Below are 15,709 nucleotides of genomic sequence, written 5' to 3'. Positions count from 1 at the left end.
TCCACAAATAAGTGAGATCATATGATACTTGTCTTTCTCTGTTTGGCTTGTTTCACTTAGGATGATACTTTCCAGGTCCCTCCATGTGGTCTCAAAGGATAAGAGATCTTTCTTTCTTACAGCTGCATAGTACTCCATTGTGTATATGTACCACAGCTTTTTGATCCATTTGTCTACCGATGGACATTTGGGCTATTTCCAGATCTTAGCTATTGTAAATAGTGCTGCTACAAACATGGGGGTACATATATTCTTTCTGATTGGTCTTTCAGGCTTCTTAGAGTATATTCCTAGAAGTGGGATCAGTGGGTCAAATGGCAGTTCAACTTTTAATTTTTTGAGGTAATACCATATTGTTTTCCATAGTGGCTGCATCAGTTTGCATTCTCACCAGCAGTGTACTAGGGTCCCCTTTTCTCCACACCCTCACCAACACTTGTTGTTTGATGATTTGTTGATGGTGGCTATTCTGACAGGTGTGAGGTGAATTAAAACCTCATTGTTGTTTTAATTTGCATCTCTCTGATGATTAGTGATGTTGAGCATTTCTTCATATCTCTCTTGGCCATTTGTATGTCCTGTTTGGAGAGGTGTCTATTTAGTTCCTCTGACCATATTTTAATTGAGTTCTTTGTCTTCCTTTTGTTGAGTTGTATGAGCACTCTATGCATATTGGAAATTAACCCCTTATCTGATATATCATTGGCAATTATGCTCTCCCTTACAGTGGGTTACCTTTCCATTCTGATGATTGTGTCTTTTGCTGTGCAGAAGTTTTTGAGTTCGATGTAGTCCCATGTGTTCATTTTCTCCTTTGTTTCTGTTGCCTTAGGTGATGTATCAGTGAAAATTCTTTTGCGTATTATGTCTGAAATTTTGTTGCCTACATTTTCTTCTAGGATTTTTATGTCTTTTATCCATTTTGAGTTTATTCTTGTCTATGATGTAAGTTGAAGGTCTAGTTTCATTTATTATTATTATTATTATTTTGCATGTAGCTGTCCAATTTTCCCAACACCATTTATTAAAGAGGCTGTCTTTACTCCCCTGTGTGCTCTTGCCACCTTTGTCAAATATTAATTGAGCGTATTGCCTTAGGTCCATTTCTGGGTTCTCTGTTCTGTTCCACTGGTCTATAGCCCTGTTCTTGTGCCAGTATCAGGCTGTTTTGATTACAGTGGCTTTGTAGTATAACCTAAATCGGGTAATATGATCCCTCCAACTTTGTTCTTTTTCAAGATTGCTGTGGCTATTCAGAGTCTTTTTTGGTTCCATATGAACTTTTGAAGTATTTGTTCTAATTCAGTGAAGTATGTCATTGGTATTTTGATGGGGATTGCATTGAATCTACAGATTGCTTAGGGTAGTATGGACATTTTAATAATGTTGATTCTTCCAATTCATGAACAATGTATGTGCTTCCACTTTTTTATATCTTCTTCTATTTCTTTTTTCAATGACCTGTAGTTTTCTGTGAATAGGTCCTTTATTTCTTTGGTTAAATCTATTCCTAGGTATCTTAAATTTTTTGCCACAATGGTAAATGGAATTGTTTTCTTAGTTTCTCTTTCTGTGAGTTCATCATTGGTGTTTAAGAATGTCATCGATTTCTTTTTTTTTTTTTATCCTCACCCGAGGATATTTTTCCATTTTTTGTACAGATAGAGTGGGAGGGAGAGAGAGGAAGGAGAGAGAGAGAGAAACATCGATGTGAAGGGACACATCGAGTAGCTGCCACCCGCACACCAACCAGGGCCGGGGACAAACTGCAACCGAAGTACGTGCCCTTAGCGGGAACCGAACCCGGGTCTCTCCGGACCGCAGGCCGACGCTCTAACCGCTGAGCCAAACTGGCCAGGGCATGTCATCGATTTCTTGATGTTAATTTTGTATCCTGCTACTTTGCCAAATTCATTTATTACGTCTAGTAAATTTTTGATGGAGTCTTTGGGGTTTTCTATGTATAATATCATGTCATCTGCGAATAATGACAGTTTCACTTCCTTTCCAACTTGGATCTCTTTATTTTTTCTTCCTGTCTGATTGCTGTGGCTAAGACTTCCAGTACTATGTTAAATAAGAGTGGCAAAGGTGGGCATCCCTGTCTTGTTCCTGTTCTTAAAGAAAATGTTTTTAGTTTTTGCCCATTGAGTATGATGCTGTCTGTAGGTCTTTCATATATGGCCTTTATTATGTGAAGATATGATCCCTCTATTCCCACATTGCTGAGTGTTTTTATCAGAAATGGATGCTAGATTTTGTCGAAGGCTTTTTCGGCATCTATTGATATGATCATGTGGTTTTTATTCTTCATTTTATTTATGTGGTGTATCACATGTATTGATTTGCAAATATTGTACCAGCCTTGCATCCCTGGGATGAATCCCACTTGGTCATGGTGAATAATTTTTTTGATGTATTGCTGGATCTGATTTGCTAGTATTTTGTTCAGGATTTGGCATCTATGTTCATCAGGTATATTGGTCTGTAGTTTCTTTCTCTGTAGTTTTCTTTCTTTGTAGTGATTTTTTCTGGTTTTGGAATTAGAATCGTGCTGGCCTCATAAAATGAGTTTGGAAGTTTTCCTTCTTCTTGAAATTTTTGGAATAGTTTGAGGATAATGGGTACTAGTTCTTTGAATGTTCGGTAAAATTCCCCCATGAAGCCGTCCAGGCCTGGGCTTTTGTTGGTTAGGAGAGTCTTGATTACATCTTCAATTTCTTTTGTTGTTGCTGGTTTGTTCAAGTTTTCTTTCTCTTCTCGGTTCAGTTTTGGGAGACTATGTGTTTCTAGAAATTGGTCCATTGCACTTAGATTGTTGAATTTGTTGCCATATAATTGTTCATAATATTTGTTAACAATCCTTTGTATTTCTGTGGTGTCAGCTATTATTTCTCTTCTTTCATTTCTGATTTTGTGTATTTGGGGGTCTCTCTCTTTGTTTTTTGGTGAGTCTACTAAGGGTCCATAAGTCTTGTTTATATTTTCAAAGAACCAGCTCTTTGTTTCATTGATCCTTTGAATTGATTTTTTTGTTTGTTTGTTTGTTTGTTTGGTCTCCATGTCATTTATTTCTGCTCTGATCTTTACTATTTCTTTCCTTCTATGTGTTCTGGGGTTTTCTTTTTGTTTGCCTTCTAGTTATTTAAGTAGTGATGTTAGATAGTCTATTAGAGATTATTCTTGTTTCTTGAGGTAGGCCTGTAGTGCTATGAACTTCCCTCTCAGAACTGCTTTCGCTGCATCCCATAGATTTTGTGTTGTTGTGTGTTCATTTTCATTGTTTTCCAGGAATTTTTAAATTTCTTCCTTGATCTCCATGGTAACCTATTCATTGTTTAATAACATGCTATTTAGCCTCCATGTGTTCAAATGTCTTTGCATGTTCTTGTTGCAATTCATTTCTAGTTTCATGCCTTTGTGATCTGAGAAGATGCTTGATATGATTTCAATCTTCTTGAACTTGTAGAGACTTAGTTTGTGCCCTAACATTGGTCTATCTTTGAGAATGTCCCATGTGCACTTGAGAAGAATGTGAATTCTGTAGTCTTGTGATGTAATTTTCTGTAGATATCTATTAAATCCATTTGATCTAGTGCTTCATTTAGAGTCTGTGTTTCCTTGTTAAGTTTTTGTCTAGATGATCTATCCAGTGATGTCAGTAGGGTGTTGAAATCTCCTGCTATGATTATATTGCTGTTGATTTCTCCTTTGAAGTCCTCCAGACAATTTTTAATATATGTTGGTGCTAGTATATTGGGTGCATTTATGTTTACCAAGGTTATATCTTCTTGTTGGATAGATCCTTTCAATATTATGTAGTGCCCTCCTTTGTCTCTAGTTATTACCTTCATTTTGAAATCGAATTCATCAGATATGAGTATTGCTACCCCAGCTTTTTTTTTTTTTTTCTTTTTGTTTGCTTGGAAGATTTTTTTCCATCTCTTTACTTTCAACCTATGTGAATCTTTTGTTGTGAGGTGGGTCTCTTGTACAGAACATGTATGTGAGTCATGCTTTCTTATACAGTCAGCTACTCTGTGTCTTTTTATCGGTGCATTCAAACCATTTACATTTAAGGTAATTATTGATATGTACTTATTTATTGCCATTTTTGTTTAGTGTGGTTATATTTTTCCTTCCTATTTCTTCTACTAATTACAGCAATCCTTTTAGCATATCTTGCAGTGCTGGTTTGGTGCTAATATATTCCCTTAGCCTTTTTTTTTTTTTGTCTGGGAAGCTCTTTATTTGACCTTCTATTTTGAATGATAGCCTTGCTGGGTAGAGTAGTCTTGGATTGAGATCCTTGTTTTTCATGACCTTGAGTACTTAATGCCATTCCCTTCTGGCCTTTAGTGTTTCTGTTGAGATGTCAGCTGACAGCCTTATGGGGGTTCCTTCACAGGTAACCTGTTGTTTATCTCTTGCTGCTTTTAGGATTCTCTCTTTGTCTTTAATTTTTAGCATTTTAATTATTATGTGTCTTGGTGTGGGCCTGTTTGCGTTCTTCTTACTTGGGGCTCTCTGTGCTTCTTGAACTTGAATGCCTTCTTCCTTCACCAAGTTAGGAAAGTTTTCTGTCACTATTTCTTCAAATATATTCTCTAACCCTTGCCCATTTTCTTCCTCTTTGGGGACTCTTATGATCCAAATGTTATTAGGTTTCTAGTTGCCCCACAGTTCTCTTAAGTTATCTTCCTGTTTTTAAATTGTTTTTTCCTTTTGGTTTTCCAACTGGTTAATTTTTTCTACCCTGTCTTCTAATTCACTGATCCGGTCCTCAGCTTCCTCTACTCTGCTGGTTAGTCCTTCCAATGTGTTCTTTATTTCTTCTCTGTCATTCTTTATTTCCACTTGGTTGGTTTTCAATGTCTATATCTTTACTCATGGTGTTGATGTCCTTACTCATGCTGTTGAACTTCCTCAAGATCATGGCTCTGAACTCTACTACTGATAATTTGCTTAACTGCATTTCATTTATCTCATCTTCGATAGAGTTCTCTTGTACTTTCATTTGTGATTTGTTTCTTTGTTTCCCCATTTTGGCTATCTCAGTGGGTTTTGGAGTCTGCCAAATTTTCCCTGTGGGTGTTGGTGTTCTGTTGCTTGTGGCTCCCTCTTCTGGGTTTGGATGAGCCTGGGTGGGCCCACGTTAAACACCACTGTCAAGTTTTACTGTCCCGGGTAGATTTGCAAGCCCAGAAAAAGTTCAGTTATCCTCTAGCTTTTTGCCTGGAGGCTAGTAGTCTCAGTTACTCAGTGCCTTGGAATGTAGATCTGGTGTTCTTCATAAGGTGATTTCCAGAGGATGGAAGAGATGCTGGATGTTAATGAGCCTCAATTTGTGTTTCTTTGCCTCACCTGGGAAAGGCTGAATCTCTGAGTGGGGGGGGGAGCTGCTGCATTTCCCCACAGCTCTGGGAAGGAGCAAAATGGCCACCGTCCTTTGTGGCCGTGACTCAACAAAAACTGTGAGTGCCCTCCAAGTCCCCGGTGTCCCCACAGAGTGCCAGCCCAGTCTGCCCTTCCTCTGCCGGAGCCCCAGGTGAGTGTTTGTGGCTATTTCAGTGCTCTGTCCTGGCTCTCTGCGCTGTGGAGTGGGCTTGGTCTTTATTCCCCAGGGGCGCTGCTCACAGCTAAGACTGCTGCTGCCCCTGGGCTTCAAGCCCGCCAGCCTCTCACACCTCCGCAGATCCTACTAATGTTCCTGGTTATGTGGTCCTGTCCTGCTGCTTTTCTGTTGCTTTTTTCTGAAGATTTGTCTTTATTTTAGTTGTAATTCCTGTTTGATCCTTGGAGATCATCTGTGTGGCTTCCAGTCACTCCGCCGTCGTTTTACCATCTCAAGCTTTTAATTATTAAAGTTAAACTCTGACTAGAAGTGATGAGAGAAGAGTTGTGGGTTTTTTTGTTTTTTTTTTTTAACATAATTTGATTTTAAAAATCACAGGATTTATCTCAGATATTATCCAGTGTAAAGAGAAGCCCACATGGGCAGTTTGTGGGGGCAGTCATGACAAAGAATAAAGTTATTATATGGCTGCCATCAGGTTCTCTTAACTAATGCTCTAAAGAGAATAAATTAAGTAATGTTATGTAAATGATACGCTTAATTTCATAGATAAGTAAAATTTAGAAACATTCTGAAAAATTAATACTGGGTTGCCAAACTTTTACTTTCCCAAATGAAAACATTTTAAATTAAAATCACAAACATTTTAAAAGAGAAAAAAAAAACTTTATACCAAGAAAGTATGAACAGTTATAATAATATATTATTAGAATTTTTAAAATTACTTGAATTTTATAAGTTTAACTTTATTAATATTTACCTCAAATTATTTTTCTCATTGGTAAGTAAAGATTTCATAACAGTCCTGTGTATGGAAGCTTTGAATTAAAAACTTATTGAGGCATTGTTTTCACTGTGACATTTCATGAACCAGGAAAACAACATGATGGTCATATCGGTATTTCAAAACTGTTTAAATTGACATGAACCACAAACTGAGGCACAGATCTAGTTAAATATCTTTGATTTTCTCACATAATAAATCAAAACACAAAATTCCAACACTGCTCTCTTAAGAGCTCTCTTCCCAGAATTGTTCCAAAAATAAACTACAAAAATATACTGGATTCGAGGTGGAGGCAGGATCTCAGTCCTCTTGCTTGTCAGCTGGAGAGAAACCGTAACCAGTGGTCACTGCAGTTGCTTCCACTGCCACATGGTGGTGCTGTTGAAGCTTGGTCCTGCACAACAGACTGGGCCCGGGTGGGCCTGCCCAGGCCACAAAGGGTCTTCCAGGGAGGACAGACCCCTTCCTAAGTATTGCTTGCCACCAAAAGTGTTCTATATTGAGCCTCAAAGTTGCAGTTCTTAAAGACACATTCTTCCACTTCACATAAAGAGGCACTTTCCAGAATACCAGCCAGCCCAGACCCAGTTCTAACAGCCAGCAGCTCAGACACAAATCTTGTCTCCCTCCCTTTCCTCCATGCTGGCCACCTCAAAAGAGGTGGTGCAGATTTTCCTTTAAAACCCCCTGAATACAGATATTCTAACTGTATTTCCTCCCTGGACATCAGATCCTCTTGTAGAAAAACCTTTGAGGACCCCAGTGTCACCTTGCTTCCGGTCACATACAGGCCAGTCTTAGTGACAACAAGGTGATTCTCTGCTGAAGCCTTTATTACTAAAAGACTGGTGAGTCTCTGGCTAAAGAGAGAACACAAATGTAATCTCTGATCAGGCAGTCCTCTGCCAGCATCCTCCTCACACCTTGCCATAGAACCACAGTGGACAGTGGAAGAACTATGAGTGAGCGTGTAGCCGTGAGCCCAACACAGAGACTGTAAGGATGCAGGGGTGCAGCCTGTATTGGCCAATGACAAGCGGGCAAGGGGACAGGGGCATAAAGGCCCAGTTTCACCTCTGCTCAACCTGGAAGAGCCACCCTAGCCTCACAGCGCCAAGGGGCAGGCTGAAGCTTCTGTGATATCTGCAACAGCTCGGCTTCCCTCTCCGCCAAGCCCCACGCACCGCTCCCACCAGAGGTGCCCCTTGAGAGGACTCCCTAGAAAACATCCCACACGCTAACCTCAGGGTCTGCTTCCAGGGATGCCAAACTGCAACGCTGGCCATTCTCCAGAAGGTCTAGTCCTGCTGGTTGGATTCCTCAAGATCACAAGGGACATGAATAACTAACTTAGGATGGTGAGCAGTTACCACAAAGGAACGTGCAAATATGCAGCCCGAGGTGACGGGCCCAGCAGCAGCGTGCTGATTCAGTGCCCATCCAAACTTCATAAATTGTCAGGAGAGCAGAGCAGCATTGCTATAGAAGTCCCGTTGTTCTCCTGGGATTTATTTGTACTGAAGAGAGGGATCTGTTTGCCCCGTTTGGCATCATTGGGTGCAATGTATCTCCACCCTGCACCCGTTGAACACGGCCCCTGCATAATGACATGGAGTGTGAGCAGCCATTGGCTCTGAACACAGGTCTGGTTCCGCATCTCTGATAACCTTGCTGCCACCCAACCAGGAAAAGGTCACTGGGGGGCACTTTCTCAAAAGGCAGCTGTAAACCAGGCAACACCAAGAATTCAGACTTTTTTTCATCCCATCCAGCGGCCTTGAGCAGCAATATAGCAGGGTGGTTTAGAGCAGGGGCGCTCAAGGTGTCCCTGGGGAATCACCGGAAATGCAGACTCCCTGGCCTGGCCCAGACCCACTGGATCTGAGACTCCGGGTGGGCCTCACACTGCGCGTTCACAGCCCCCGGGATTCTGACACATGCTACCACTGGAGAACCACTGGTTTAGAGCAGACTTTGGTAAATTTTTTCTGTAAAGGGCCGGAGAGTAAATATTTTAGACTTTGTGGGCTAGATGGCCTCTGTCGCTGCCACTCCGCGCAGCCGCGGTCGTGGATCGACAGCCACAGGCAGTGTATAAACGGACGGATGTGGCTGTGTTCAGATAAAACTGTATTTGTAGACACTGAAAACTGAATTTCATGTCATTTTCATGTGCCATTAAATCTTCTCGTAATTTTGTCAACCACTGACAAAGTGGTACGACAGACAGCATTGCAAGTGGAGAAGTGGAAAGAGCAGGAAATTGGACATTCCTGGGCTAGAAAGTCAGCCGGCCACCCGCGGTGCTGCGTGCGCCCCGAGCGAGATGCGGCTGACCTGGGAGGGTGGCCTGGGCGCGAGCCTTGGTGCTTCAGACCTGGAACCAGGGCTCAGTCCCAGGCAGGCGGGAAGACGGCGACACCCCTGGGTCGGGGTCTGGGTACCGGCGACCCTCACGCTGTCTTCAGTGGGTGTCCGTCTCCCACTGTGGCGTCCTCCGGAGCTGAAGACGCGCGCTCCACGCTCCTGATGGCTCCTTGTCATCCCCCACAGCGCACGGCCGGGGTAAGCGTGCCCTCCGCCCCGTCCCGGGCTCACGACGACTCAGCTGAGCTCTCGTGGCGGTGAGCCTCGCCCTCGCTCCCTCCCACCCAGTAGGTGACCGTTTCGGGTTGTCCACCATTCGAGGTAACAAAACGTGCTACCAGGGACAATGCGAAGAGTTGCCCTAGAAATGAAGAGTAAGAGACAAAGGAATGAAACGGCCTGTCTGCTTCGGCACTTTCCTCTTTCCCTGAATAGAATCTAGGCAGCGCCTGATGCAAAATGCAAAGCTCAAGTGCAACATTGTATCGTGATATTATCACACTTGTTCATCGTAGGAACTCCAAGAGGTAATTCACATGTTTTCCATTCAAATGAATCAATGAGGCTCGATGGAGCTGAATAACTTTCCGAAGCCCCACCACCTGGCAGTGGAGGAGCAAAACGAATGGTCTGTTTTCCAGATGATCCTGAGCCCGTGAGAGGCAGCTCCGAAACGGGGCGCTGAGGGATCAGATGAGCTACACTGCCCGCTCAGAGCCCCGAAGTAAGGAAAGCCCCCGAACACCGCCGGAAAGGGACTACACATGGGTCACATGTAAACTGTCACTTCTGTGTGACTTTATTTTACAAATTAAGACAACCTTTCAGAACAATGCTTTCCTTATCTCTGTTATCACTTGTTAAGGACCCTTTTTCTTCGAGGAGAAAACGATCCGGGTTGACATCTCGAACAATTACCTCACGTGAGTGCCTGCAGTGACTTTCCCCAGCCCAGTCCTTTGAGACAAATGCCATGAACTAACCAATTATTTTTCTTCATCTCGTCCTTTTCACTCCCACACCATCTGTTGTCACTCTAGGATGATTCTGACCCACACTTGGACCAAAGTCAAGCTGAGCTCTTCCCGGTGCCACCGGGGCAGAGAGAGCTGAGGGCCGTCATGGCAGGCGGTGTTCGCAAATACCATCTTGGTTGGTCTTCGGAAATGTTCAAAGGCTGTCTCTCACCCTGGAGGGTTTTTAAATGAACGCGTGGTCAAATATGGAACCTCTAGTGAAAGTTGAAGAAGAAATCAAACTTGGAGCAGTTGGAAACCATTTCTTAAAGGCTAGTGTCAGGCAGACCATGAGCACAGAAACGTGGAGGGCAATCTCGGGTAAAGGAGGGTTATTGTTCTGGTCCCCTCAGCAGGGGCCAGTAGTGGGGGAATCCTGTGTGATTTTAACTAGGACTCATTATCAAATTCTTAACCACCTTCCTGTACTCTATATTCTGTCTTCCAGACTCTGCACTCTGGTAGTCCATTGTACCCCTAAGCAGGGAAGATTGTGCGTTCGAGTTGTCATTCTTGTCCAGTCTCGTGTTTGGCATCAGATGGTGTTTGTGCATTCTGGTGAGCCTCCAGATCTAAGATTATGACCAAGGTCTGCCTGGGCTGCACGCGTACAAGCAGAGAACACAGCGCGTCCCCCACAGGCTCTTTTCGTGCTGGGAACAGCGAAGTTCTTCCTGAGGAGGGATGACCAGTGTGGTCTCCCTGGGCCCTCCGTCTCCTCCACTGACCTCAAGACTCACCACTGACTCAACCCTACCAACTCTCTTCATGTATTTTACTTCAAAGTTTGTCCATAAGGTTGTGAGTTAAATCTTTGCTTAAACATTTCCCCCACAGTTCAGGAACAGAGAAAGAGACAGATGGAGGACACTCGCCCTCTGGTCCTGCTGGGGGGCCTCAGCCAGGCGTCCTGCTGGCTGGCAGAGGGGTGATAGATGGCGCCCCTTCCCGCGTATACAGGGGAGGTTGCCTTTGCCTGATTCTGTCCAGTTAGCAAAACAGGGGGAGCTGCCAAGACAAACAGCTGAGGTATGAAAGTTAACAACTAGCGATCACTGCGGTGTGAAATGGACCCATGAAATGAGACATCAAGGATGCTGCTTGGAATAGCTTGAATGTCGAACATTCTTTCCCAGAGAAAGGATGCACAACAGCAGTGTGGGGGACATGGGCCAGGCGGGCGCACGACATCCCAGGGGCTGGGGAGGAGATGCCACTCCTGACGCCGAGACCTCGGGCAGCACTCTGGGAGGTCAGCAGGCAGTGCCCACTTCTTGCCCATTCTATGCCAACACTCCCTGCCCCCACCCCCAAAATAGCTATTAATAGGTCATATCAAAAGAGCCCTTGTAGTTTATAATCATTTTCGTCTGGCTGAGGAAAAGGCAGCCATAAAAAGCCTGCTGCATGGTTGCTAGGCCAGCGAGGCCGGCTTCCAGCGCTCGTACAGAGAACGTGGGAGCAGCTGACAGACGAGGCCCTCTATGGTTTATGGTCTTTAATGCCCGTGTTGACACGGAGGATTGGGACAAGATTTATTCTAGGCTTGGGCCATCACTGCACACTGAAAACCAGTCATTACAAGCCAGATGACAACTGGAACGCAGTAATCACTTGAAGGAATATTTATTTGGTTTTTAAGTTTTTGGATGAATCTGGTTTTCAGAAAGTGAGGGCCTGCTAGGAAGTCAGACTATGCCATTATTACATCCAAACCATTATGCATTTGCTAGCCAATTATGTAATCCTATATGGAAAACATAATCAGAAAGTAGGAGAAGCCCCAAGACGCGAAGGCTCGTTATTCCAGGCCTCACCACCATACCCTCATTTGCGGTCACTACACACCCTCACTATCCGGAACGGACCAAAAGAATCCAGTACTTGTAAAGTCTGGTCAGCATCACTGAGTCCCCAGGCCCCCGTGACAGTGCATTTGACGTAGTGGCAATATATATTAGAATACTTTCCTTCTGGCTTCTAATACTGAATTTCAGGTGATAAATAGAATGGCAAAAATAGAGCTAGACATTTTTAGTAAGCCCATTGTCAGCCTAAAGATTTCAATTAAGCTTCTATAGACACATCTTTTTACACTAAAATCATCCCAAATCTTACCATTTCTGCTGTCAATTAAGTCATGCCTTGGAATTAACGTTGACATGTGACATTTTAAATGGTTCTTGCTTCTTCCAGACAAGTAAAGGAAGTTGAACAAATGACTGATATGCCACTATTTCTAGAACATACAGCATAACACTTCCTGTACTTACATATCTTGTTTTTCTTTCCTTTCCAGAACTCTAAGCAAGCGTTTTTCTCTGATAATTTTTCTCCTCAGGAAAATCCATCATCTTCCAAGTGCACAAGAAACAAGAAGCCTGGTCTGATTTATGGCGCACTCACCCGCATGGTAGCTGTCATGTACCACCTCACATGTCACTCGGCCTGACTCCGTGGCCAAGGGCACACAGGCCTGATGTCTGTACGGGCAGTGTCCATGGTATGAACATTCACTGAGCTATTTGCTTATGTAGGCACATTTCTAAGTCTGTGTTGTACTCCAACAAAATAATTCATGCTTCAAATGTACATAAACCATGACCATAGAAGTGTTCTCCCTGTCTCCTCTGCATTATTAATTCTAAGCTAAGTGAAAAGCATATAAATGAAAGGCCCTCCAACGTGCACTGTGGTTTTGGAGCTTTGGGGCGGGGCGTGCTGTGCCGGGGAGAAGCAGGGGAAGCTTGTAGGGAGGAGGCAGGTCTGGGAATCCCAGTACCTGTTACTTGATTTGCTGTTTCCAGGGCTCGTCCTGGATTTCAGGAGTTGTCTCTTCACCTCTCCACCTCACCTCCCTCAACAACTTCCACACGCAGGTTTTAGATTTTGTTACATTTGTGTTTAGCAAACTTGAAGATGAGAGGTTTCAAAAAAAGGAAAAAAATCCTATCACTGTGTTTTCCTGCAGGGTAATCCTGTGCAAGGGGGTCATTTTGTTTCTCTCAACTCATTTCAGCACCCTTTTCTGACAAGTTGGTAATCAACACATTTTTTTTTTCTTTTTTGAAAATAAATTAAGCAGAAATTTTATTTCCAAGCTCTTCAAAGATTATTACAAACACAAGTAAGTATCCTTTTAAATATGTCTCAAATTAAATCAAAGACACATCAAAGTAAAAGTCAACATTAGAATTCATTTAGATGGTAAGATTTTCACATGACTTTGTTTTTAATCATTTGCAATGCTCTGTAAGTCACATAAACATTTTTTAAATACATAAAATAATGTTTTTGTTTTTTTTTAAGTGCAACTACTATAAAGTAGAGGAACTTAAGACGACAAAGATCACATCTGCTCCGTACACTGATGGGGCAGTCTAGGGCACAGACATCCATCTTTCCAAACTTGTTTGCTAAGAAAAAACCTCCATGTTAAGTGTTAAAAATAAAACAATCTTCTCACTGAGAAAAACCAAGACCTCATTTGATTAATAAAGCCTATTCTTCCCACAATTTTATACTGGCATATCTTCATTTAGAAAATGTAAATTCAGGAGAAAAAAATTGTATGGTCTAAAATTCTTAGAACAACAAATTACAAATATTTATATTTTTAATAAACAAAACTGTTTTCCTTCCCAAAATGTAAACATCCAGTAAATAAAACATACATATAATATTCCAGGTACGGAAAAACTAGTAACTCACTTATGAAAGAGGTACCTTTTCTATATTTGATGGTAAGGTTTTTGCCTCAAGTATAAAGAGCTTCAAACAAACCAGGCTGTTATTATTTGAAAGTCTGCTCCTTCCCCCAGTTCTGACCTGGATCCTCTCCACCGGCTGCAGCTGGAGCTGCCCACCAGGTGCTGCAGGGCGCCCTGCACCCCAGATGAGGCTCGGAGGACAGGTGGGCTGGGCTGCCCAAGCCAGGAAGCAGTATCAAAACATTTTTAATGTGGCATTTAAAGCTCATGAATTGGGCCCACAGAAACCCATTTTGTTCTGTAGTCAAAGCTGTGAGCTCCCAAAGCCACTCGCCGAAGGCCCGGACAATAGCTGAGGCCGCCAGCTGCCCTGGGCTCCAGGCCCCGGCTTGCTCGGAGCTGCCCCTGCTCTCTGCGTCTTTCCCTATCCACCCCGCGTCCTTCTCCACGCTGCCACGGGCCTGGGAGACTCCGGGGCCCCCACCCTCTGACTTCGGTTACTTTGGCAATGCAGAGTGAGGGCGGAGTGTTTGCTCCCCCAGCAACCTTCCCGAGCGGTTCCTCTGACCAGCTGCGTCCCTGGAGCTGGCGGTGCAGCTCTTCCGAAGGGGCCCCTGCACCGGTTCCCGTCAGCAGGCGCCCTCACCCCTGCCGGCCCAGCAGTTGGTAACAGCCTTAGTGTTGTTATGACTTGTCATTTCCCTGTACCCTGATTTCAGCTTTGCAAAGAGTCTCCTCATTCAATCCTTCTTAAAAGATTATCATTTGAAGATGCCATATATTTCCTGTGGAGACCCTGACTGATATGGGGTCTGAAGAGAAGCTGTGGCCAAGCACTGAATGCAGCCACCTCTACATATTGAATTGTTGGAGGCTGTTTATGGCTACAGAAAAGACAAGACCCGTGCTGCCCTCCGGTGCGGTCCATCAGGTCTCCTCACCTAGGGAATCTCCTGATCCGCTCTTGGCCAAGCCTGGGGCGCTCCATCACACTGGTCTTTGTTGTCCAGACTCTGCTGCTGGCACTGCAGGCTCCTGACTGGAGGACTGGGGGGGGGCGGGCTGGTACATGACAAGCCCCAAATGAATAAGTTGAATATATACCGATCACCAGTGAACCACTTGGTACATTTTCAGAAAGGGAACACATGTCCACAGCAACCAGATCAAAGAACAGAGGTCACCCTCCAAGATCTCTGATGCTCCCCACCTCCAAAGGCCATGGTGGTCGTCTTCACACTCACGTCTAACACCATCAACCTGTTTTTCCTATTTTTGAACTTTAGGTGAATAGAATTACAGAGCACGTGCTTTTTTGTGTCTACCTTTATTTTTGTGTTACACTATGTTTGTGAGGTTCATCTGTGTTGTTGTGATGTTCAAGCTCTTTGCTGTACAGTTTCCCATTTTATAAACACATCATAATGTATTGATGCAGTCTACTCTAGAACAGCTGGGTTGTTTCCACGCTGGGACTATTAAAAATAGTGCTGCCATGAACATACCTACACATGTCTCTTATTGAACACAGTGCATGCATCTGTGCTGTGATTGGTACTGTGTTCTTGCCACCCCCTCTAACTCATGTCTCCTCCTAATTAGCACTGTTCAAGGCAGACACAAAAAGAGAAAACTGAGATTGGAGAAGAGAAAGGGCCATAGAGCACACAGCAAAGCTGAGGTTAGATTTCCACAGAGCACAACTGAGATCCATCAAAGCTACAGGGGCAGAGTTCATCCAGACTGAAGGACACAGGCATTAATTTGGGGAAAATGGCGGGGGGGGGGGGGGGGGGGTGGGGAGGAGGGAGTTAATGAGAAGGGAAGGGAGGACATCTGTAATACTTTCAACAATAAACAAATAAATTTAAATAAATAAATAAAATAAAACAAAAAAACCAAAACTGTTCTGTTGCTCACATGCGCAGATTTGTGTGCTGGGGGTGGAGTTGGGGGGCACAGAGAGGGGTGTCCATTTCAAGTAAACCCAAAGAAGATGCCCCTTACTCTGTGTTGCCTGACACACAGGAAAATAAAGGCACAGACATGGATGGAGAGCAAGATCCTGAAGTCTCCATCTAACAAGGAATGATAAATGGAAGAGAACTGTGAAGTTCCCATGACTACCAATTTAAGATGCATATATGTCACTGATAACCTCTCTAACTGGTGTTTTCTTTCTTTCTTTCTTTTTTTTTTCATTTTATAGTGTAGACAACTTAATAAGGGCAACTAACAATGTATTCATAGTTCT

The sequence above is a fragment of the Molossus molossus genome, unplaced genomic scaffold, assembly GCF_014108415.1.
Source record: "Molossus molossus isolate mMolMol1 unplaced genomic scaffold, mMolMol1.p scaffold_m16_p_12, whole genome shotgun sequence".
Lineage (NCBI taxonomy): Eukaryota > Metazoa > Chordata > Mammalia > Chiroptera > Molossidae > Molossus > Molossus molossus.
This window is presented reverse-complemented; position numbering follows the sequence as displayed.